Genomic DNA, 24,496 nt, shown 5'->3' with positions numbered 1-24,496 from the left:
GCTCTTCTACTTTTGAAAGGAGCTTTGGAGAATGCAATCACTTAAGGCCATTGATGTTTCTCCATTAGCTGAACCAACATTAGGACAGCCCTGAAAGTAACTGTACAAACTGGCTTCCACTCACAGAAGCACAAAACCTCTTTACCTCTTCTGATAATTCTCAACTTCCTGAAGAATCAGCCTTGACTGACTGGTTCCTACCTGCATCCATAGACATCTCCTGGATTGACATCACCTAGAATGTTCATGGAGAACTTTTAAAATAACAGTGGGGAGGGGCAGAATTCTATAGCTCAGATCAGTCTAAAGTCAAGCAAGGAATCCGTGTGTTTCCAAAGACAGGGATAAGGGTGAACAGGTAAGTTTTGCCAGGGAAAACAAAGCTGCGCAGATGAACCTGCGCACACACCAAGCCTGTTCCACCTGAAGCTTCAAGTGTTTCAGCTGCAACTGGGAAAGAATTGTCTCTTTCATCTGGTGTGTTACTAAACAGCTGCAAAGTCGCTTTTCTGGTAGTATATAAACATATTTTTCCTTTAGAGAGGTGTAATATGGGTTACATGAGAGGGATTTTTAAAAATAACTAGCATACTTCTTAGGCTTTCAATGCATGGTGGGGATGATACATGGGATGGAGGCACTGTCAGGCTGGAATGACTAGTGCTTCCTACAAGCTTGTATCTCACCCTCAGACATAGTGGACTTGACAATGTACCAGATAATCTCCATTTTAAATATTGCTTTTGCACATTCTGTTCCATTCACTCGTGGTGAGACTGATGTTCTTAGGATGGGAGCTGAGTTCACTAACATCCCTTCGGCACAACCAGAAACTCAGAGCAGGAAGACATTTAAGCAGACAAACAGCAACATTCATACCCAAGGGGACAGGCCATAGCCTACAAGAACGGTGTTACGTAGAAGTATAACATTAATCATGCACTAGAATCTATTTATGGGCTTGAAAATTAAGACTGTTCTTGATTATTTTTCTGGAGGGAGGAAGCCTATGATTTTCTAAAGTGATGGAAAATAGCAGCATTCCAGACAACTTTATTTACTGTATTATTTAATGTCCACATTCCTCAGTTTGACACTTGAAAAATAAATGCCTTTCAACAGTCTACCTGCAGTGCTTTGAATGCAATTGATTCAAGCTTTTCCAGTCATCCATGATTATTTAAATGCAAAATGAAAACAGAATAAAAACACAACAGTAGCAAATACACTTGGAGATGAAAAATAACAAAAAGCTCCTCCTGTTCTTTAAAATATTTTCCACTCATGCCAATGTATTTGTTGCTAGAATGAAGTGAACAAGGCCCTACAGCCCAAAGGTAATTTACAAAACAGTTAATGGAATAAAAAAAAAAAAAGAAGAAAGGAGGAGGGATTTAGAACAGAAATGTCATCTTTCTAATAACTATTGTTTCTCTATCAAATAGCTTCCATTAACGAGGATGATTCACAGCAAACATCACTGCCATCCTACCCCCAGCAGTATTTAATCAAAGTGATGCTGCAATCCTCAGGAATAACTCACGAATTCTCAGGAACAACCAAATGGTTTCCTGCAATGAAATGCGAGCCGCAAGGCCAATGCTATTGCTGTGAAGGTTGCAGCTGTGCCAGAGAAGACCAGAAATGCTCCCCCTGTCCCCTGCAATGCTCCAAAGCAATGGTGGCACCTTGTGAAGAAGGCAGAAGTCACACCTCCTCTCAAATCTGCCACCCTGTTGATTTGTTGTCATTGTAGCACAAAAAATTTGCCAACATCTCGTGTAAAAAGAGTAATTTCACTACATGGTTTTTTGAATATAATGTATTCCTCAAAATACATGGAAGCATTTGTTCACTGAAAACTAACAAGTGTCACAGTGGCTTCAAAGACCAGGACCCAGAAAACACGAGAAAAACTTGAAGGCAGTTTGACAAATGCTTTCCCTTCCCAGTGTCAGAGGACCGGATGTGCTCATGTCAGAGCAGGAGGGTTAATAAATATCGAAAACATAATCAACAACGATTCAACACATGAATGCAGTGGCAGGAAAATGCAACTGTTGCTAGATCTGACTTGTACAAACTGTGCTTCAGATTCCAAGTGCCTCCTGGGGCTAAGTTCCCTGCATCTTTTGTCAACTGATATTATCTATGGGAAAGCAGGTATACTCATCTTCCTCATTAAATAATTACCCTACTGTGGGCACTAAGCAGGGCATCTCTTTGCAAGCACCACCACATACATTCACTCTCCCTTAGTTAGGGAGCCCACCCTTTGCCCCATGCATATGCTGCATTCTTCAGGCATTTTGCTTGCAGAACGTGCCCCTTTCCTGATCCAGTCCAAAGATAAGATCTGCAAAGTCGAGGGGGAAAAAGTGCTCCAAAGCTGACAGTATCACCTGTGAAATAGTAACTGTCACAGCACTGCCTTGCCTTCGTCCTTTGGTACTTCTGGGAGTCTGGCTATCAGAATGCCTTTTGAGCCCAGTTTCTAACATCATAAAGTCGTACCTCCAACTCACTCCCCTGCATGACGTTAACTGTTTTTCTGAAAGTTTCCCAGATTCCTAAAGTCTTGGGAAAAAGTTCAAACAGACTGAGATGGGTTTTAAATACACACATGCCTTGCAGCATGACATATCTACAGCTGCATCCAAGATTTCCACTTACTTTAAGGGAAACTGACTGTTTTAAACACAACTCCCCTGTCACATCTCTACCTTCTTGTGCTAGTACTTGAATCTCCTTTCTTTTCCTCACTCTGCCCAGACATTCAGATCTCCTTCACTGACACCAGGCTTTATAATGCTGACGCCTCTCACACCCTCAGTGTAAGTCTCCTCAGCTTTATTCACCAGTCAAGTGAATTATCAGGCCTGCTACTGCAACTACTTACGTGCTCCTAGATCCTTACAAGACATCAGTCTAAGTGTTTACAGAGTCAGGAACAAACGACTTTTGATTACAGTAATACAGAATTACTTGGACCTGGCTTTAACTCAGCAAGGGTTTACTCTTTTCTGTTCCCATTCAGTGATGCTGACTTTAAGATGTGGCTCAAAAGCTTTAATTCAAGGTGATCAGAATACACAGTACCTCCAAGGCTTTGCTGCTGTCTTTTAAAACTGCAGTCTGTCTGCATGTAAGAACCATGATAGTAAAAAAAATGTCTTTTTTTTAAAAAAAAAGGGAAGTAAAAATAGAACTGGCTGGAAACCAGAGACCACAAGAGCTGGCTTACAGGAAATTGCCCTCATCTGTTACTAGGTGGGAAATTTTTTCCCATGTATTACATGGATCATGCAGAGACAGGATGGTTTTACACACACTCAAAAAAGCGAGCTATCGCAGGACAACCTAGCTTGTACTCTTGTATGGTTGGGGAGAAAGGGAACAGAGAGACTTTTCAGTCCATCCCAGCAAAGCAGAACAGGCCCCAAAAGATGATTTCTCCACAGCATTAGCAAGTTTCAGTTACTGAGTTTTAAAATAAAAACACTAAAATGTTTCAGTCAACACAAAGCATCAAAACAAAGTCAACGAAACAGTAACAGAAACACCATGAAACAGAGGTGTAGGGCCCCTGCCTTCAGTGGCTCTACTCCTATGAAGGAGCATTATTCATAGCAATAACATCTCATTTGTTCAGGTCTTCACACGCTGTTTTCTTGCAAATGTATTATACCTATTTTCTCTGTGCCACTCTAATTGAGCTTAATAGCAGATTACTTAACCAGGTCTACAGCTACAGGCAGAGCTTACCTATTGCCTTTTAATATGAAAATGCTACATTTCCTAACCAGCCAACGCAAGTGGTTTTGTCACAGAATGAGCAAATGTTTGCACGAATGTGGCTGCCGCTGCATGATGAGGTCTAAGCCATGAATGAGCAAACAGCTAAATCTCCTCCCAAACAGCTTTTGTGATGTGCAATCATAATCACAATTTGGCTGTATCATCTGGCTAGGACTTCAAGCAGCTTTTACTAGCTACTCCTCAGTGCTCTGCAGGCAAGAAACGGTAGGCTTCTCTCAAAAAAATGCCAAACTATTCACTGACAATTTGTTTTTGTTTATGAAACCAGTTCTCCTAACAGAAATGCTACTAATGCACATGTAAGGACAGCAGGCTGGCTCCACAGTTCTGCAGCATGCTAAATGTATCATTAGCCCTATTTTTATATTGCTTGAGGTCAGCCGGGGAGTCAACAGCAGAGCTGGGCTTGGAGCCCAGCCCACCCAAAACCCACCCTCACTTTCTACTGGCCCAACGGGACCAACATGCACAGAGATCTCACCCTGTGCTCTGAGTCACAGTGTTCAAAGCCAGTCGTGGTCACACATACGCTCACACACGCACAGCAAACTTTGGGTCAATGCCGATACCACGCTAAGGACCTGCAGCGGGGCTGAACTATGGAAGTTTAGCTGCAGCCATGCATATGAAGGCCAAAACCTAGATCATCAGAAAGGACTGGTCTGAGGAAGAAGTTATATGAAACTGCAAATTTAAATATATAACACATCTACATAACATGTGGTCTAGGAAGTCTAGATAAGTTATCAGATTCCCTATCTGAATGCACAGGCCAGATATTATCTTACAGTACTCACTCCCAGAGTTATGTAATGGTCAAAAATTACAGTAATTAGGTTTTAAAGCCACTGTTATGCCATTTTAGACCCTTCATAATACAATCACATACCAACTGCTCCTATATTACTGTAACAAGTATCTTGTTCATTTGTATTTTAAAAGAAAAACATTTCAAAGAAGTATCCCCCATAACAATTCAAACTGTGTTCTTCCCCAGTACTTGTCATGACATTAATATGGAAAGCTCAGGAAAAATACACAGGTCATTATCATGTTTGACAATAGAAATCTATCTTCCAGTAGCCAGCAAACAGAAAAGTGGATCTGGGAGTCACTTTTACTAATAGACAAATTAAAGTTCCAGATGTTTAAAGACATTGCCTCTCCCTTTATTCACCTCCGACATGTAACACCTGAAACCAGGACTGTTCCCCTCACACATGACTACATTCTCTTACAAAATGCAGGGCTGAACATGGTGCCTCTCTCTACTGAAGAGCCTTTACAACAATTTTGCACCCTGCTCATTGGGAGGCAGGTCAGGGGCTCCTCCCAGACCCTCACAAAGCTCACATTTGCTGGATTCTCCCTTAGCTGAGGAGACAAGCTTTCTTTACTCCTGTATCATACATGGCTGCAGAGACTACAAAGTACTGCAAAGAGCCCTGAAGTTTTTCACAATTCTTTACAGGCAAGCTACACTGAACTAACTTTATCACAGCAAATTCCTCATGAATTCAAACAAGCACACAAGGAACAGCCTGTCATTGTCAGTCCCATTCTCCCTGTCAAGGACGACTCCAGAATACGTCACCTCTGGAATCACATCTCCATGGAGCTCTGGCACTGCCCCTGTCCTGTCCTACAGCATGGCTCATTTACCTGGCTCTGAGCACTGACCTTATGGCTGGTTTTATTTCCTAGCTGCTGCACTCCCTGCAGCTTTACACTATCCCCAATCTAACCTCATCATGGTAAATAAGTCACAACCTGTGCTCTGCACTCAGGCAAAATTTCATCTGCACTGCTTGATTTGGCATAATTTTACTAGATTTTGTTATTCCTGCCTGAATAAGCTATTTTCACATCTCCGCATGACTTTCCTTTTTAAGTTCTTATCTCTATGAAATGTCTTTTCCACCCCATCTCCTTCAGCACCTCAGAAGCCTACAGACAGCTCAACAGCTAACCTGTTCCAGATCAGAACATCCCTGCTATTTACCAATTTGTTTCAAAGAGGAACAGTACAAAAATCTCTGCTCTGCCCCGAGGAGCAGAATAAAGGTCATGCCTTCTACTGTTTTCCCACTGATAATCCAAGCAATCTTTCCTGTCCAATTTGCAATCAGCACTCAGAAATCCTGCGGTTTAAAAGCACGACTTGGCACAACACAGCACACCCGCATTACACAAGAGGAAACACACAATCACAGGGGCTCTGTGGAGACACAGGGCCCCATAAAATATGCAGCCTGGTCTCTGCAACACAGGATGCACACAGGGGCAAGTGTTGCACCCATCTCCTCACAACTCACCACTATACCCTGGTCCACAGGTGGAGAAGAGGGTCTGTAGTATAGTTGTTAATCTAGGGGAGATCAGAAAACAACTCCAGAGGAGGGCAAGATTTAAACAGGAGAATCAAAGAGTTTTAAATCAAAGTGGTGAACGTGACAACTCCTATGTAAAGAGTCCACTGGGATAGGTACTGGAAACGCTACAAAACTAGGCAGAATATTTGTGGAAGAAATCAATCAGAGCTGAAGAAAGTAGCCTTTCTAGAAATGCAAGCACTGACATTTTACAGGTTGCTTCTCAGGATTTCACGCTAAAATATTTTCTTCAATCTGCCTGGAGAACAGACCCAGAGCAATGCAATCAGACCAGGTCCCAAGCCCTTTCATTAGCCCAGCATCACCTTTGCTTATCCCCTGCTCAAAGGGGTCTATTTTCAGACTCATAAGGTAGATGACAGACTCCTGAGATCTGCTGCCAGTGTTAAAGTTGGTATGAAAAACACGCTGTGGGCTAACATCTCCTGAGAATCCCTTCATTATGTCTGCACCTGCAATCGCAAAACTCAGACTTTCACCCCATTTCCCTGTGTCCTTCGCTTCCACACACGCCACTGCTGCACTTATACCTGAATCTCAACTTCCAACTGCTGCATAAAGCTACTTAGGAAGCTAATACTGCTTCCTAATCAAGGCAGACAAGGTCTAGTAGAGGCAGGGCAGTGTCCACTCTGCACCCTTACAGAAAAGAATGCACTGATCACTCCTTAACCTCACAGCAAGGGATCAGCTGCACTGACCTGGCTGCAGGGCTGGGTCATGTTGCCCTCTGGTAGAAGGTTCTGCAAAATGCCAACCCCTCTGTTTCCAAAGGGCTCTGTGCAAGGGGGAAACACAGGATTTCCAGACAGGCCAGTAATATTTCCAGACCTGTAAGGCTAAGCTTAACTCAAAGCCTCTAAACTGACATTTAAAACTGAAAAATACCCCACTTCTTTTAAGCTTTTTTTAAAACTTCTGGACCAGCTCTCAGTCACTCCACTTAGTCTAAATGTCCTTCTCTTTTTTTTTTTCCCCACTTGTAAGAGCAAGTTTTACCCACGAAGTCATGCACTTTAAAAATGCCCTGAAACTACAAATCACAGTTGCCGTGCCCAGACACGATTCATAACCACAATAAAGTTGTTTGAGGCTTCCCTACTCTCTTCTGCATTGACACTAATTCTAAAGATTAAAAATGAGATGCAGATTGCTTCTCCTGTATACTCTGTAACCTTCAAGGGACCTGGGTAACCTTCAGACTCAGCTTCATTCCTTACCTGCCCAAAGAGATTATGTTTTGAAAACGACTGCAATCAGCTACATCAATGGCCAGTGTCTGTGATCAGTCCAATGAATACTGCTCCCACAGAGGAGCAGTATTCAAAATTCATCTTCTCATGGGGAATACAGGAAATGGACATTTGTTTTTATCCTGTTAATGGAAGATTTTGCTTCAGTATAGTAGCCAAGAAAATGCAGAGCTGCTTCAGTTGAGATGCAGCAGAACACACTTTCTTCACTTTTTTTCATTCAAATGATTGTGGTTACCCCAAAGGACACAGTGAAAGAAGTAATATTTTCCCACAGGCACAAATAGCCTACAGGATTTCTCTGAACTGCAAATTATTCTAGTCTTTGTTAATGATTAGCAGTGCTGTAAGAACACACCAAACACTTCAAAATCAGCTCTAGATTATGTTCTGAAATATCCTTTATGCAAAAGGTGCTCTCTCACTTGTGAAAACAGAATCACTTTTGTCTATTCACTGAGAGACCAGAAAACCATTTAAAAAAGGGAGAGAATTGCCCATGACAGGCACTAACAAACAAGCCAAGATCTTGTGCTACAATACCTTTGTGAGACTTGCTTCTTCCATCTCACACAGTGACAGATGAACACTGAAAGCAATTTTACATCTTGTTCTGTCAGCACATGAGACACCTAATAAATCCTATGATGTAGAAAACACCCAGAAGGCTTTTTTCTATTTCTTTTGGTTGTATAATTACATGCCATACTTACCACACTCATGTTACTTCCCACTTTGCCCTTGAAGAAATAATAGGCAAACAATGCGAAAAAAACACAAAAGATACCAGGGAAAAACCTAATTGCTACATTTTGTGTAAATATGGGACATCTTTCAGGTGTCTGTCTGGCTCACACAGGACCTGGTGCTATTCCTTCCAGAATGCCTTGATTTAAGTAATTCATTTTCTTAAATGGTTTAATTGCATAACACTGCTGAGACACCTGACAGCAGGCAAAAAGCAGCCACAGCAGCAGGTGCTGCACTGATCTCAGGTATGATCCCAAGGAATACTGCTCACGGCCTCCGACTATTTTTCCAGCCCTGGTGCCTCCTTCTCTGCCATGCACAAAAAGCTCTTTCTTTCCATCCCTAGAAAGGGCCTGCCATGGGATGGCAGCCTGGCCCTTCTGTTGCCCACAGAGCACTCCAGAGTGCCTGGGAAGACAAAACAAAGATGCCAAATCCTGTTGGCAAAGTGTCTAACGGAATCGGGAAGGCCAAACTTGACACAGGGAATTCAGTAATGCTATGAAAAGCAATCAGAAATCATGGAGTCATACAGCTGTGTGATGTCATCCCAAACCTTAGCATTGAACCAAAGCTGAGGTTCCTCAAAGCTGAGTCCTTGCACTGCTACTGTAGCTAGCTAATGTTTTAAATTTGGTAGGCATTACACTCTCAGACAATTTGACTGGCCTGACCAAAAGGAAAGCAAACCCTCTGCCATGTGCTCACTGTTACTGCCAGGCTCCAAGACCAGCAGTAATGACAAGAGCATAAAGGCTTTCCTGTTGCTATGCTACAGATGTTGCTTCGGATCTTCTAAGCGCATTTCTGAGATTCAAGAGCCTGGTTTTTGCAGGTTGTTACAAATGTATGTGGGTGCAAGTCTGTTGAAATCAATGGACCTATAACAATTTCAGGGATAAAAAAAGCATCTGGGCATGATGCTTCAAGCATTCTAGCACAAACACAACATGCACAATTGCATTCTGACATGAAGAGCTTGAGTACAGTAATATTTAGTTTCAGCTCTTGCTTATTATGAAAATACATAATTGTCAATACAAAACACTAGCAGAATCAGTCAGAATTATATTTAAAACTCCAAGCTTTCTAGCTCAACTCCCATAGCTCACATATGAAACTTGCCTTTGTATTTACCTGAAAAAAGCATCAGCTTTTCATCCAAAGTAATAGTTTTCTACTTGATGGGTTGGGATCCATATTTTCTTCTTCTGAGCACATGATAACATGTCTCAGATGTCTGCACCTGTGCTCTAATTAGAAACAAAATACAGGTTTATACCGATATCTGCTCATACCGTTATTGTTTGCACCATGAAGCTATTTCTTAGCTGTTGGATTAGGATAAGCTGCTAATTAAGACATACAGCAGAAACAGGCACTTTGATGGAAGAGGCAATAAAGCACTGCATGGAGCTCAGCATATTGAAGTCTGATCCCAGCTGGGCCACAGACTTGCCTACTGCCTGCAGATAATATTAATGTCTCGAGATGTGCGTCATGTGAACTGGAGACACTAATGATCCCTTTGTACTTCAGGACTGGACATCCAAGAAGGCTTCTCCTTCACTCTCCAGCTGCTCCAGCTCTGGAACAAAACACCTTCATAAAAGAATAAGATGTCATTTTTCTGGCTCCTAAACTTTGCCCCCTTGTCACAAGGTGGGCAAAGATGCAGGGCTGAACACTGCTGGGGAACAGGGGCTTCCCTCTACCCACAGTCTTGTATGAGTTCAAACTCATCTGTGACTCCTGCACCTTTACATTCACCTCCCATCCCACCTCCATAGGAAGAATTTTTGTGCAGGCACTATCCCCTGACTGGTGTTTTTCCAAACCAGCCCCAGATCCAAAAGGTTTTCTCAAATGTAGACATTCAACCACACAGAGCCTCACCCCCTACCTGGCTCCTATCCCCCACTGCACATATTCCCATTATCTTTTCTACAGGAAGATCATTATTTAGTTCAGCAGGTACCTCAAGGGAAAAAAAAAAATTAACAGAAGCTTATAAAGTTCTGAATTGCAAATGCACCATTATGATGGACTGGATCTTCTCTGTCTCTAAGCTTTTGACTCAAATAGTTGGAAAGAGCAATCTGAGTGTGGCAGCTCAGCCAAGAGCACATGAATCAGTTGAACTCTTGCCTACAATTCCGTGTCACAGCCAAGTCTCTCCTAGGACTGCACTTAAAAACTGAGGACTGAGGTTTTCACATTTTCAGCCACACAATTCCACACAATTCCCCTTGACTCTTATTCAGAAGAGGGGTCTTTGGAGGCCTCAGCTCAAAGCAACCACCACCACAGCATCAAAGTGTGAGAAAAGCGCATTTATGTCAGTGTCCAGCAATGCAGAGAGCCATGTTTTACAGCATTTGGATTACAAACTCATGTGATGGAAAACAATAGCAGAGCATAAACAGCCCCCTGTGCCAACAGTGGTTAAATATTGACTACTAAAAGAGTATTTTCCTCTTTTTTGGTCAGGATCAAAACATTATCGGGTCCCATTCATGCCCAGCTCTCTTAACTCCTACGCTAACATCAGTATGGGTACTGAATCGAACTGCATTCCCTAGAAGCACAGAGATGACAGGATTTCACAGAATCACAGGATTTGCTGACTTGGAAGGGACCCACAAGGATCATCAAGTCCAATCCTCAGCCCTGCACAGGACTATCCCCAACAGTCACACCATGTACCTGAGAGTGTCATCCAAATGCTTCTTGAACTCCGTCAGACTTGGTGCTGTGACCACTGCCCTGGGGAGCCTGTTCAGTGCCCAACCACCCTCTGGGGGAAGAACCTCTTTCCAATATCCAACCTAAACCTCCCCTAACACAATTTCAGGCCATTTCCTTGCATTCTGTCACTGGTCACCAGAGAGCAGAGATCAGTGCCTGCCCCTCCTCTTCCCCTCACAAGGAAGTTGTAACTGCAGTGAGGTCTCCCCTCACTCTCCTCCAACTGAACAGACCAAGTGCCCTCAGCCGCTCCTCACACGGCTTCCCCTCAAGGCTCATCACCATCTTTGTTGCCCTCCTTTGGATGCTCTCTAATGGCTTAACATCTTTCTTATATTTCAGTGCCCAAAACTGCCACAATACTCCAGGTGAGGCCACCCCAGGTCAAAGCAGAGCAGGACAATCCTCTCCCTCGACCGGCTGGCGATGCTTTGCCTGATGCTCCCCAGGACAGGGTTGGCCCTCCTGGCTGCCAGGGCACTGCTGACTCATGGCCAACTGGTCATCGACCAGGACCCCCAGATCCCTTTCCTTGGCACTGCTTTCCAGCATCTCATTCCCCAGTCTGTCCATACATCAGGGGTTGCCCCATCCAGGTGCAGAATCCGGCCCTTCCCCTTGTTGAACTTCCCATGGTTGGTGATTGCCCAGCCCTCTAATTCCTTGAGGTCTCCCTGCAGGGCCTCCCTGCCTTTGAGGGAGTCAACAGCTCCTCCCAGTTTTGTGTCATCTCCAAACTTGCTCAGTGTCCCTTCCAGTCCTGCATCTAAGTCATTTGTGAAGATGTTGAAGAGGTCGCTCTCAGCACTTGCCCCTCCTTGTCTGATTGGCTGCTGAGGGCTTCTGGGTCATTGGGGCACCTGGGCTGCTTGGGTGGTCCTGGACTCCGGAATCCCCCTGTACAGACAGTTCCCACTCCCTGGACCTCCCCTCACTCACAGCTGCCGGAGCCTCGGTGACCAAGGCTTTGTGTAGGTCTCACATCAGTCTTAACAGCCTAGGAATTACAAACCCAACAACCTGACAAAGTTATTTCAGCTACACACAAATAACCAGAGGAGATGTAACAGAAGATGTATGATTTTTGTGTTCTTAAAAGTGTTGTTTCGTTCATACAGTAAAATAAGCAGATGATTATAACAGTAAAAAGGAAAATCAGTTCCAAGCAAAACCAGTGGGGTTTCACATGAAAGTTTTAAAATTAGTAACTCCTGTCTTTATACATTGCTCAGACAAATGAATTGAATGCAACAATCCACCTTTCAAAGCCTGAAAAATCAAGAATTTGGTGAATAGTTTCCATTAATCCTATATGCCTCCAAGCTGGGAAGTAACATTAAAGGAGATACTGTAATGCCTTTAGATAATGAGGCATGTTTATGCCTGCAGCAGCCAAGAGCTGGAAGAAAAATAACCAATTCTTCCTATGACTGTAACCTGTTTTCTCTCAGGATGTCCACATGGAAAATCTGACATTCCCTTTAGGCAGAGCTTCAGTGAGACACTTCATACTGCCCTATCAGATCGCATTGCTTTAACCCCGGTTCTGTTGTTACTGGTAACTGGGAAGAAAGCTATAAGTGACTTTATGGAAGAAAGGAAAGACTTTTGGCCTATCACCTGTTAAGTGGTAATGCCTCCAGAAACCTCCAAAGACATAAGAAATGGAGATAAAAATCTATGAACAGGATATGAGTTGGGACTGTAAGTAACAGAAAAGCTTCTAATTCTGAGTGCTACACACTGAAATGCTTTCTCCCCACCAGTAACACAAGATATTCAAGACGTAAAGGCACTGCAGCCAGTATTTTCAAAGGCTGTCCATGAAGCAAACATTGCAGATAAAGATAATATCTCCTAAACCCAGGGGGACAGAGAGAAAAAACACACACCAAGAAAAGCTTTCAGGAATAGAAACTTTTATCCAGGTCTTCACCACTCACCTGCAAACTTACCTATTTTTCCTGCTGTATCAGATAATCTATAAAAGATATTCTCTGTCTCCAAAGACACTTGTCTTACTTAATTTGAACTTTTCAGGTTAGAAATAAAGGGCATAACATCTCTGCTTTAACACTGTCTCAGAAGACATCACTGCTGCACATCACAAAGAAAGGGTCTGGCTCCTACTCCCATTGAAGTCAAGAGAAAAACTCCTACTCGTTGCTGTGGAGAAGGACCTAATCAAAATTGTTATTATCCTTTTGCCTTCCAGCCTCCTGGTACGGTATGCAGGAGGTGATAAGGATTATGTTTTTAACCCACTGAATTACTAAAATAGGGTTAAAAATAAAAAAGAGTATTTTAAGAGACTACTGGAGGGTATAGCAACTTATTCCACATAAATGAATGGCATCTCAGTGTTTGAAGACTGAGCATTAATAGAAGCAGGCGCCTGCAGTTCTACAATATGTTGTTTCCTTTTAAAAAAAAGTTGTGTACGACCTGTTCCTTCCATTTGTCTTTTTTTTTTTTTTCAAAAGACACTGCTGGCAATGGAATTAGTCATTAAAAGACATCCCACAAACATTTACCTGATGAACTAACTAACACTCGGGAGCTGCTGGTGTCGATAAGAGCAGCTTCCTCAGATACTCCCTCAATAAAGACTTTGCTGGCCCTGCCTCTGGGTTTCACATCTGGTATTCGGTAGCACATTAACTCAAGCATTTGCTCAGAAAACCAATGTTTTTTTAACTCTGCATCTTTATACATTATCTATAATCTCAGAGAATGAAAAATAAAGTGGTCCTTAAAAGAGCACCTATTTCTCTATATTCATAATCTAAGGCTTTGATTTATTTGAGCAAGTGGAGTTTGGACATGTAGCCCAAATGTCCAGATGCACCTGAGAGAGAACTAAATCAACAACCCAATTTTGCTGCTGTGCAATTTTGGCATACTTGTGCTGACTTCAGCAGAGCCAGAGCAATGACAAATGTGGTCCGTCAGACTTACCAGGGCCAGCAGAGCCGGTCAGAGTCATGTGAGTGCCAGCTGGTTTGTCTGCACCTCTGGAGAAGATACTATGGCCACCAACTTCATTCAGCACCTCCTGTTTTACCTCCTCCCTAACACAGGACTTAGGGCAGACGGGCTTCCCTGATCCCCATCCCATCCACTGGGAGGAAGAAGTCACGCCAGCACCCTTCCTACTTTTCCACATACAAACAGAGGGAGCATTGCACAGGCCTGCAAGGTGCACTGTCAGTCCACAGGCCAGGGCTGGGTCATGTCACAGTTTAATGGCCTCCATCCTAAAGTGCTGGATGCAGTCCAGGACGTGTATTTTTCCAACTCTTCAGCACAGTGGCCAGACTGCAGCCCTCCCACTGCCCAGGGCAAACAGGATTGCCCACGGAGCATGCAAGGCAGCGCGCTGCACATCCCGAGAGAGTGCCTGCTGGGGACAAACACTATAGGAGAACTCTGGGTGGAGAAACTCTCCCTCTCGTTGCCCCACACGCTGGAGGGCTCCTTCTTACAAGAGGAGAATTTGAAACAACAATACGAGGAGCACTTCCCATCAACTGGAATGCTAGTGGGTTTTTTGGGGTAACCTCAAGTTACTCATAACTTCAACATGAACAGCCAAGGTTTAGTCTAAATAGCTTCTGCTTCACATGACTCTCTCCCTGGTATTTAACAGCCCTTAGTATCAAACCAAAGGATGTTGGATGTGATGTCAACAGAGATTGAATCTGGCTTTCTCTTTTATTTTAGCATAAAGAGAAGAATATCATACGGAAAACCTATTACAGAGAAATGAGTGGGCCTACGGATAATATCCTTGTTGTTTGGCCATTTGGACAGTCCTCACTGCCCCATACCACACACGGGGCACTGCTCTCCTCAAGGAACCTCTGCTGTGGGAGGTCTGTGCACTGCTGAATCCCTCTGCACTTGCTGTTCCAGGCAGTGGAGTAAGAGAGAATGGTAATGGTGTATGTGAGCAGCGCTGCAAAACAACTTGAGCCACATAATCTGACACTGGGAACTAGAGAACCAGGACAGCCTGGTGCAGTGACACTTGGATTTCTCCAAGAGATCAGGTGCCTTATTACAATTGTTTATTTTCTAGGCTGCAGCAGATCACTTTTACAAGAGAAACAGACCAAAAGACCTGCAATTTTAAAGATGGAAGCACAAAAGACTCCACTGTGTAAGTGGTGATCGTAGTTCTTCTACCTTTTAACCATATAAATGAAAATGCTCAGCTAGTTTTGTCTGTTTACAGGGCTTCTAAAAACACCAGCTCACATTTGACAGAGAACAGAGGTGTCCAAAAACCAAAAGCTTTTCTAAGATTCAATGGAAAGAAAGAGGTTCTTCAGAAAATGGTTCAACCACATGTGACCCTCACAGCCCTCCTGAGATGCTCATCTACAGTCTCTGCTCTCAGCAGGAGGAGAGCAGGGTGTGCACATTGCCTGCAAGCAGTAATGACACACGAGGGCTTAATGTTAGTTAGGCAATGCAAGTCTTTGGGCTTTTGATAAAATTCTCTCCATTATTTTGTTCATGTCACATGGAAATTCACTATGAACTAGTACAGGCTTGGGAACCATTACATAAACTCATGTTGTTCCAGTGAAATATTCTGATAAGATGTAAAACCACCTTTTTGTTGCCTTTTTTCCCCCCAGATTCTCAGTAAAACACAACGGTTGTGCTTACATTTGATATTTTCTTTTGAGGATTTAGGTTGAATTGCCCTGCAAGTGTGAAAAATTAGGTAATGTTTAGGTTCAACACATGCCTGAGCTTGCAGAGACGAGCCTGAGACAAACAGTCTCACTTTCATTCCTTTGTGCAAGATACACAACTGCTGTGTGATGAACAAGGACGTGATTCGGGGCAGTCCAGAAAGTGATGCAACAGTGTGAGACCAATACATGGGTGAAGAGCTTTTCTGTGAGTTGTGTACAAGGCTAAGAGAGGGTTATGAGGAATACTATCAAGACAAAAAGGAGAGCTGACTGTGATCTGAATGAGCCCTTAGATTCACATGGAGAAGATGGAAAGAGAATGGAAGAACAAGAACTATTAAAATTCAAAAGGTTGGAGATGTTTATTCAGCCTTGGTCCAGGACTGCTCCTGCAGCCTGTACTGTAAGTCTGATCAGCTTCATCATGGCTAGGCTTCGTGAACGAAGATTTGGGAAGGGCTCTACCCACGTTTCTTGCAAGCGCGTTGGTGGCTAAAAAGGCCAATACGAGAAAGGTATGTCCGGTTGCAAAAGGAACAGCAGAAAGACACCTTGGATGGTATATTCTGCAAGGCACGATTCTTTCTGCGTTGTCTTTTCTCCTCAAGAGAGATCCTGCGTGCTTTCTCAAAAGCATCAGCAGCATTATAGATGGTCTGTCTCCAGGCCTCCCGATTGGAGGCCAGAGTAGACCAGTTATGGTGATCAATATGCCCGAGGCTGAGTTGTTGTTTCAGGGAGTCCTTGTATCTTTTCTTCGGGGCTCCTCTCTTGCGGCAGCCAGTGGCAAGTTCACCATAGAGCAGGATCTTAGGGAGGCGGTGGTCCTTCATCCTGGAGACGTGCCCTACCCAACGCAGCTGTGTTCTCAGTAACATGGCCTCAATACTTGTGATTGCTGCCTGTTCAAGAACAGATGTATTGGTCACATAATCTGACCAGTGGATGTTTAGGATTGTGCGGAGGCAGCGTTGATGGAAGCGTTCTAGGAGACGCAGGGTGTGGCGGTAGATGACCCATGATTCGGAACCATATAAAAGAGTAGACAGCACTATGGCTCTGTAAACACTGATCTTGGTACTTTTCTTCAAGTGTTTATTACGCCAGACTCTTTTATGGAGTTTTCCAAAAGCACTATATGCCTTCGCTAACCTGTTGTCTATCTCCCCGTCAATCTTACCATCCGAAGAGATGAGGCTGCCTAGGTAATTGAACTGCTGGACTGATTTGAGTTCTGATTGGCCAATGGTGATGTGGGGATGATGGGGGACTTCCTGAGGTGCAGGCTGATGGAGAACTTCTGTCTTCTTTAAGCTGACTTACTAAAATGACATTTAGACAACCATTATTTATTGCAAGAAGGTATTCTGTTCTCCATTTATGCAAGAATACAACTTCTAGTGATAAACTGTGAGCAGCTCAAAGGCAGCTGAAAGTACCAATATTCTGGGTACTGAGAGAATTGGATTACTACTTATTCCTAAGGGCAAATAGGACCTTACCTACCCCTTTCAGCCTGCAGCTCACAGCCTGCACTGAATTTCCCAGTCACATTGCTGTGATGAGCTCTTGGTAAGAGCAGACAGCACATTCAACACCTGCCACCAAGACTATTTAAGCTCAGACTGGCACCAGTGAATTAAAATGCAGGATCAACTCTCCTCAACGTCCCTGTTGCTCTTTGCAAAGAGCACCCATCAAACAGCTTTGTCTACACTTTTAGCTCAGATCCCTAAATCACTCCTTCCCATTAAAGGTATTGGATTTGGCCTCATTACAGCTTTGAAAGACCTGTCTCTTCCTGACCATTTAACATTTTGCCTAATGAATCACATTCAATGGCATGCAGAGGCTCACAAGGAGCAGCTAAAAGAAGCACCTTGTGCTCACTGAAACCAAAGCTAGACCTTTTCTCACTGGACAAGTATTAATACCAGGAGCAGGGCCCCTGGCAGCTTCCATTCAAGAATGATGACAACTGGAGTCTTGCTGATAAAAATATTCACACCTTGCCTGTTTCTCTCACTGCCTTTCACAAGTACACACGAGACAAGGCTTACATGATTATTGCAATTCTTTTTAACATCTTGAGAAATACAAGCATTACATCTGCACTGCAGCCTGTCACACTTATAACACAGCATTTCAGAGCTGGTGACAAAATGCACTCTGAAATACTCAGCAGAGAGACTGCTGCTCTCCATAGTGAAATACTCCTTACTCCTGCTGTGGACATGTACTCCATAAAGACTCACATCTTCACACAAAGATAAAAAGAGCTATGACCTCCAAGAGAGAAATGAGAGGCTGCAGTGAGAGCAGCAATGTTGTGGCCAAAAGAAACTGCCCCCAGCACACAGATACAGGCAACACATGTCCCAGTTTTTACTCCATTCTCCACCCTAGAAAAGAAGACAGACAAGAACCAACTACATAAAAGAAAAAAACCAAACCCCAGAACAAAATCTTACTTCATCATGACTATGCAGTGTCACCAGACAACAACCACTGGATAAAGTAGAAGTGTTATTTACCAGCTCTTTTTGCATTGTTTTTCACTTGAGCCGTTCAGATAACCAAAAGCTGTCTGCACCCATTACACAAACCCTCCTCTGAACAGATAATGCCAGGGTGCAAGTGGAAAATCCAGGGATCAGCATTTCTTTGCATCTGTGCTGTGTTGCATATTCACATATTCCATAAACAACTTCAATAAAACATTTCAACAAAAGAGAGCAACAAATCCTCAAGCAAGGTGAGCATGTGGTGACTGACAGACAAGTAATCAGCACATGTTGCAGAGAACATTCTTGGCAACCGTGAACCCTAAATTTGAAGTGTGAGAAGAAAAAACTGCCACATCGTAGATTCAACTTGCAGTGCCTGTACTCAGCAGCTTTTGGAGAGCTCAGCTCGCAATGCCAATCGGATATTTCCTACAGAAAACAAGACACCTGCACAAAAACATTGGCAAAAACCCCAAAGCATTTTTATTTTCACTTAAGTTTGTACCTCTGTGCCTCCACTGTACTGCCCAGAAAATGTACATATTTGCTTTGTTTAAAACACCATCAAAATACACAACCCATGTACATGCAGACATAGGAGGAGTCCTGTCAAACTATCTGGGTTTGTTTGAACAAGCCCCAGGGATTCATTAGGCAATCCATCCAAGTAAAGTCAAGATGCACAGCATTTCCAGAGCCCTGGTATGACTGATACAAGACCAACAAAAACAGAAGACCTACCTTGTGGTGTTGTTGTCACCTTGTCAGTCACAGGATATTTAATTTCAGGTTTCCACAATCTGAAAAAAAACAAAAGCTCTCAGTTAGTGGCAGCTATTAAAGCAAAAAGGCTTTCATTGTACTAAATTAATTAAAAATCCATGAATTGCAATGTGATTAACAAAATGCCCTCCTTCCCTGTGTTTAATAACATGTGCAAAGTTATACCAAACTCTCAAGTGACTACAATCTCTCTTACCATCATAGCTTACAGCCCATCTTATGCATCAGTCCATGTCTTACTGAAGACCTGGGTCTTCAGAATGCCTGCTCTCATATAAAGTGAATATCCACAGAAAAGCTGACTGCACTGAAGCACAGGCTACACTGATGGTTTCTGTCAGGATCAGAGTTTCACAGAAACAATTAAACTCTTTCCTTTACAAAAAGAAGATGATCTGCAGGCAGAAGACCTTTCATGTATCTAGATTCACTGGGAATAATTTGCCAAAAATTACAAAATATGGTAACAGCAATAACCAAAAGCACAAGGAGTCAGCAAAAACGAGGATAATATGACCAAATTACCAAAAGCTTCCTTGTTTCCAGGAATCCCACAGTTACACCACACAGTAAAAAATGATGTGCTAACAAGCTGCAGACCAGACTGATGGGACCTATAAACTGAAAATCAGGTAATGCAGTATCATGTACCACAGAAAAGCTGCAACAGGGAAGTGATACTGAGTAGTCAGAGAAGAATTCTCTGGTGCTGCAGCTGTTTTACTGCAAGACCTGGGGCAAGCCCTTAACTACATTGTGCTCGAGTTACTAACCACACCTTACAATGAGTATAATATCATCACAACAGCATAAATGAGGATTAATTACTGCTTTGCAAATCCTGGGAAAGGCAAGGCAAGGGAGAAGCACCTATAAAGTACAAATCATCAGCATTTACAAATTGCACTGAATTGCCCAAGAAAGAGGGAGGACAGAATTCCCTTCCCAGCTTCAAGCCAACAGCCAGCAAATGGACCATTTTGCAGTCTATCATCCTTAATCAGCATGAACCCACTCTCAGAAATAATTTCTGCCAGAATGTGAGTGACAAAACTCACAGCTCAACAAAGCTATTTAAAATACTCATTGCTTGACAGGAGAAGGATGGGGAGAAGATAAATGCTAGCAGGAATACTCTGTAGTTTTAGCGAACTCCGCTATGTCTCACAGTACCCATGAGCATAGGAGTTGTCACTGAAAGCAATGGGAGTCTTGTCTCTGATTTTATACAACTTAGACATGAAGCATTTTATTTCAAAGAAAGGCAGAGAAAGGCAGATTCAGTGTCCTGACAAAGTTAACAGGAAGCAGTGGCTGAATCATGAGCAAAAAGCAAGGGCCTCATCCCCACCTTCTGCTTTTAAGCATGGGGCAACTTGCTGAAAGCACAAAAAAAGACTTAAGTCCCTATTGCACACTGCTGTCATAACTGAGGATAAAGATGCAGGAGAACTGCAGAAGAAAACTCAAGTTCAACTATATCTTCTTTCCTTCCAATACCAGAAAATGAAAAGTCAGTTCTTACAACACACTGGCCAGGCGTGGTCCCTATTACCTTTGGTTAATTCCATATGTCTGAGAAGGAAATCAGCTCTAAGCCGGTTAGACTTGCTAAAGGAGATTTGTCTATGGCCCCACCCCCAGGTAGAGAGTCATGCACCAAAGATTTGTCATTCTTTAGGAAGATGCTACTTGTCCAGACACTCTTAGTAATGGTCAGCAAAATACAACTATCTAACAACTCATACATAATACTCCCCTCTTGAGCAAAACCCCATTCAGCACCTCCCAATCTCCAAGGAGCTCCCAGTCCATATCCAAACCAAGAGATGAGTAGGGGCTGTACCAGCAGGATTCCTTTTCTCAAGCTTCTGATGAGCAAATGATGGACATGCACACACAATGCTGGCACCTCCAGCAAGCAGAACTTCCAGCATCTTTACATCCTGGTCCACAATGTTTACTCTCTAGAGACTCCAGACTCATCCTGCTATCTTTGGGCATGCTAAAAGAGGAAGAGACTTGTCGCTAGTAAGATAAAACGGCCATGAAACCCCCATCAGACAGCTATTTACTTTCCTGCTAGTTATGCTCAGTTAACTCTGCCTTAGGAACAGCAAGATTTTCAAATCACAGCCCTGATTCATGCAGCCTCTGGTGAACACCCAGGACACATTTAGGAAAAGACCACTAATAAAGTACCATGCCAACTGTTTGACTCAGAGAAAATGAGATTAGAACTGCTACATGTTGGCATTTTGACTTCTGAATACTTGCTGGCTAATAAAACCAGGAGCTGTCTTTAAAGCCTATACTGAACAAAATTATAAACCCCTTTCCTGAAACTACAGTGGCATTTGCTAACGCTGTCAGCTTTTATGTGAAGCCTGTGCTCCTGCAAGGAGTCACACTGGCAGTTCTGGTCCTTCTCTAACTGCTTTCCAGTAACATCCAACAGGAAAATAAAGTTGCCCAGTATTTTCCATCTTTCAGCATACACCTGCCCCAAGAGATGGGCATGTGCTATGAAGACAGCTGTGCCTATCCAAAATATTCACTGGCACAGCTGGACACACCTTCCAACACCCTGGGTACGGTTCACTTCAGAAGATGGAGCTGGTTTGGCTAAAAGGGAGGAACTGTTTGGAAATCTGAAGGTGGGAGATGGATTGGGTAAGGGCGATCATGAAATGACAACACCAACTATTCAAAAGAAAGAACAAACAAGTACAGCAGATTAAGGGCAGTGAATCTTGAAGGAAAAAAAGATTTTAAGCAATGCCACACAGGTCAGCAGGGCTTTGTGGGAGGCCAAAAAAGTGCAGAAAAGCTACAAGTGCTGGAGATGGAATAAAGCTACAAACAAAAACTAATCTATGGCAAAACAAAGCTGGGACATGTTTTATTCTTAAAAAAAAAAAAACACCAACCCAAACCAACCACACACTAATGAGTGAAACCACTGACACTGTGAACTCACAGGAGATGAGGGAAGTCCTAATGCACTGCCTGGAGGCAAGTAGAGAACCACCAACCACCATAAAAAGGAAAGAGGATGACAACCACACAGGGAACTAGAGACCTGTCAGCCTAACTCAGATTCCCAAAACAAACTGTGAATTAATTATAAATATCTGAAAGACACTTAAATGACCAAAATCAGCAGATCTACTTCTGTGAAGGACCAACCAAGTCAAACTGGTCTGATCTAGTTTTCCATTACAGTATATCAAACACTGGAAAAGGACAGTGCATGCTTGCTGCACTCTCCAGGGGGTTGGATGAGTGCTCAGAGGGGTCAGGTTGAGGCTCACTTCTTTGCAATATTTTGTGTGACTAACCACAAGAAAGCACTGATCTGAGAGAGTTTACAAGTATTTCATTAGGTTCTAAGTCATCCAAAATCAATGCCATGAAACTCACTGATTCAAAGTGGTACAGAAGCAGCAAAAAGAAATACTTCCACACAGAGCTTCGTCCACCAACATCTTAGCTGAGTCCCCACAGGCTGAGCCCAGGTACACACCATTGCTGCAGTGCAAGCCCACATTCCTCTCTGCTGTGCTGACTCTTAGGTGGAGCAAGTCACACTCCACAGTAAAAGCAAAGTGAACAACTGGATATCCAGCTTCCACAGCCAGTTTTCCAGAGCTCTTCTGTCAGAGCTATCAACCTCATACTATTAACTGTTGTCTGACACACAGACATGCCTTAGCAGAGGAGATAATCCTCCAACTATAAAGCCAGCAGTTGTTCAACGTGTCTGAAAGACTTGCAAAGGAGATTTAGGTTCATCTAACTAAATTAGGAACCTTCTGAATCTGTACATTACCTTCACTGGACAGTCAAAAAGAACCAGGTAAACAGGACAGAGGTATCTTGAGGAACCTGCCTCCACAACCAAGGTCTGCATTTTACCTCCTGCAACATCTTCCAACCTTGTGCATTTACCTGTCTTTGATCTGCCCACTGCAGATAATGCATGGACCAAGATTTTGGCTGTTCACCTGCCTGCATGTGATGAAGCTGAGCAGCAGCTGTGGATGTACTCTGGGGCCTTGGCCCTGAACTAAGCTAACTCACATTTTGAACTGAGGTTCATATTTGAAGCCTACTGGGACAGCAGCCTGCTCATACAGTCTGCGTGGAAGAAGAACAGAATAATCTCCCATTTCTTTAAAAAGCCAGAAATGTCAAAGCTCACTTTGTAGTGAAATGGTAAGTTTAATGAGTTCTAAAAATTCCAGAATATTTTAGATTGAGCCATACATAACAGAGCTAAGTGGCAGTAACGTAACAGGTCTGTGGGGCACCTTCCCTGCTGTAAAAAAAGGAGCAGATACACATTTAATGGAAGCTGAGAGCCTAGTTTTCCAGGAGCACATACCCTTTTCAACCTTAATCTCCCAGTTTCAGGGCCAGGAATTCACACCAAAAGTACACTGTGCAGTCAGTATTTCTGCAGCAACAGAACCTCAAAGTTTCTGTTTAGTTCTCTGACTGATCCCGTTACACATTTTTTAATGCTTGAACACATATTCAAAGGTGCAACTCAAAACACTGCAAAGGCACCAACATGACAAGAAAATATGCAACAAAAACCCAGATGCTCTACCACTGCTCTTATTCAAGTAAATCCTTTATCCTCATGACAAGGTATTTCTGCTGGTACGAACCTGCAAATTCTGAATTGTTCTCCTCTCATTCATAGGCAATGTCTTCCTCATCGCAATTCTGATTTCCAGGAAGTTTATACAGGATCTACACAGTTACAAGCAGAATTAAAACACATCCTTTTATTATCTGCTCCTACAATTTTTCAGTTTATTGGCATCAACACTTATGTTTAGAGTTCACATGGTTGAAAGCTTTCTGCGAGTAAAAGAATTGCCTGACACTTTTATCTTCTTCCATGAGATTTCATACTCAAAAGCCTGACTCCTAAGTGGGACAGATCAGCACAGCTCTACCAAAATGCCAAGAAATGCCACTGATTCACAGGAGCTAAGGATCCATCTTGGACATTTGTCTCAGGAAACCACAATGTGAGTTATTCTCTTCTCCGCAGTGATGAAAATACGCTTGAAAAGTATCTCTGCTTTCTTCTCCTGCCAGAGAATCGACACTACAATGTTCCCCTTCTCTCCCAAAACAAATCCTTGAGTGTTTCTCCTGTTACTCTCACAACATCTGGTCCCGAGTCCACAAAGCAATTTAGAGCTTCAGCACTGACCACCACCTGACAACCACATTACCACACAGAGCCCTGCCAATCACAGCTTTTCAAGAGGAAGTATTAAAGGAAGTCTCCCTCTGTCTTAGTCTCCTACTACTTCGATGTCCAAACACCTCCCAGTCTACAATCTTTGCCTTCCCAATTCTTGTACAATACAGCCAAGGATTAGTTACCCCAGCACAGAAGGGTAACTGAGGCACAGAGAAATTATGTTATTTACTGCAAGTTCCCAATAAAGTCTTTGGAAACACGTACAGACCTCAATTCAGATGACATCCACCACACAGCCTCAGCTGAT

At 43.1% G+C, this 24,496-nt stretch overlaps 1 protein-coding gene across 2 annotated transcripts in view; it reads right to left on the bottom strand.

Moving 5' to 3' along the window:
* The window catches only part of MAP2 (microtubule associated protein 2), a 222,979-nt gene that overhangs the window by 163,809 nt on the left and 34,674 nt on the right, over nt 1-24,496 (bottom strand). For both annotated transcript variants that reach the window (XM_027677935.1, XM_027677941.1), the window contains exon 2: nt 18,921-18,979. The gene's annotated coding sequence lies outside the window, so the exon portion shown is untranslated. The remainder of the gene's footprint in view (nt 1-18,920; nt 18,980-24,496) is intronic.

This window comes from Neopelma chrysocephalum, unplaced genomic scaffold, assembly GCF_003984885.1.
Source record: "Neopelma chrysocephalum unplaced genomic scaffold, ASM398488v2 Primary Assembly neopelma1_44, whole genome shotgun sequence".
NCBI classification, from domain to species: Eukaryota; Metazoa; Chordata; class Aves; order Passeriformes; family Pipridae; genus Neopelma; species Neopelma chrysocephalum.
The sequence above is the reverse complement of the archived record's forward strand: the minus strand, read 5'-3'. Positions and strand labels throughout refer to the sequence as shown.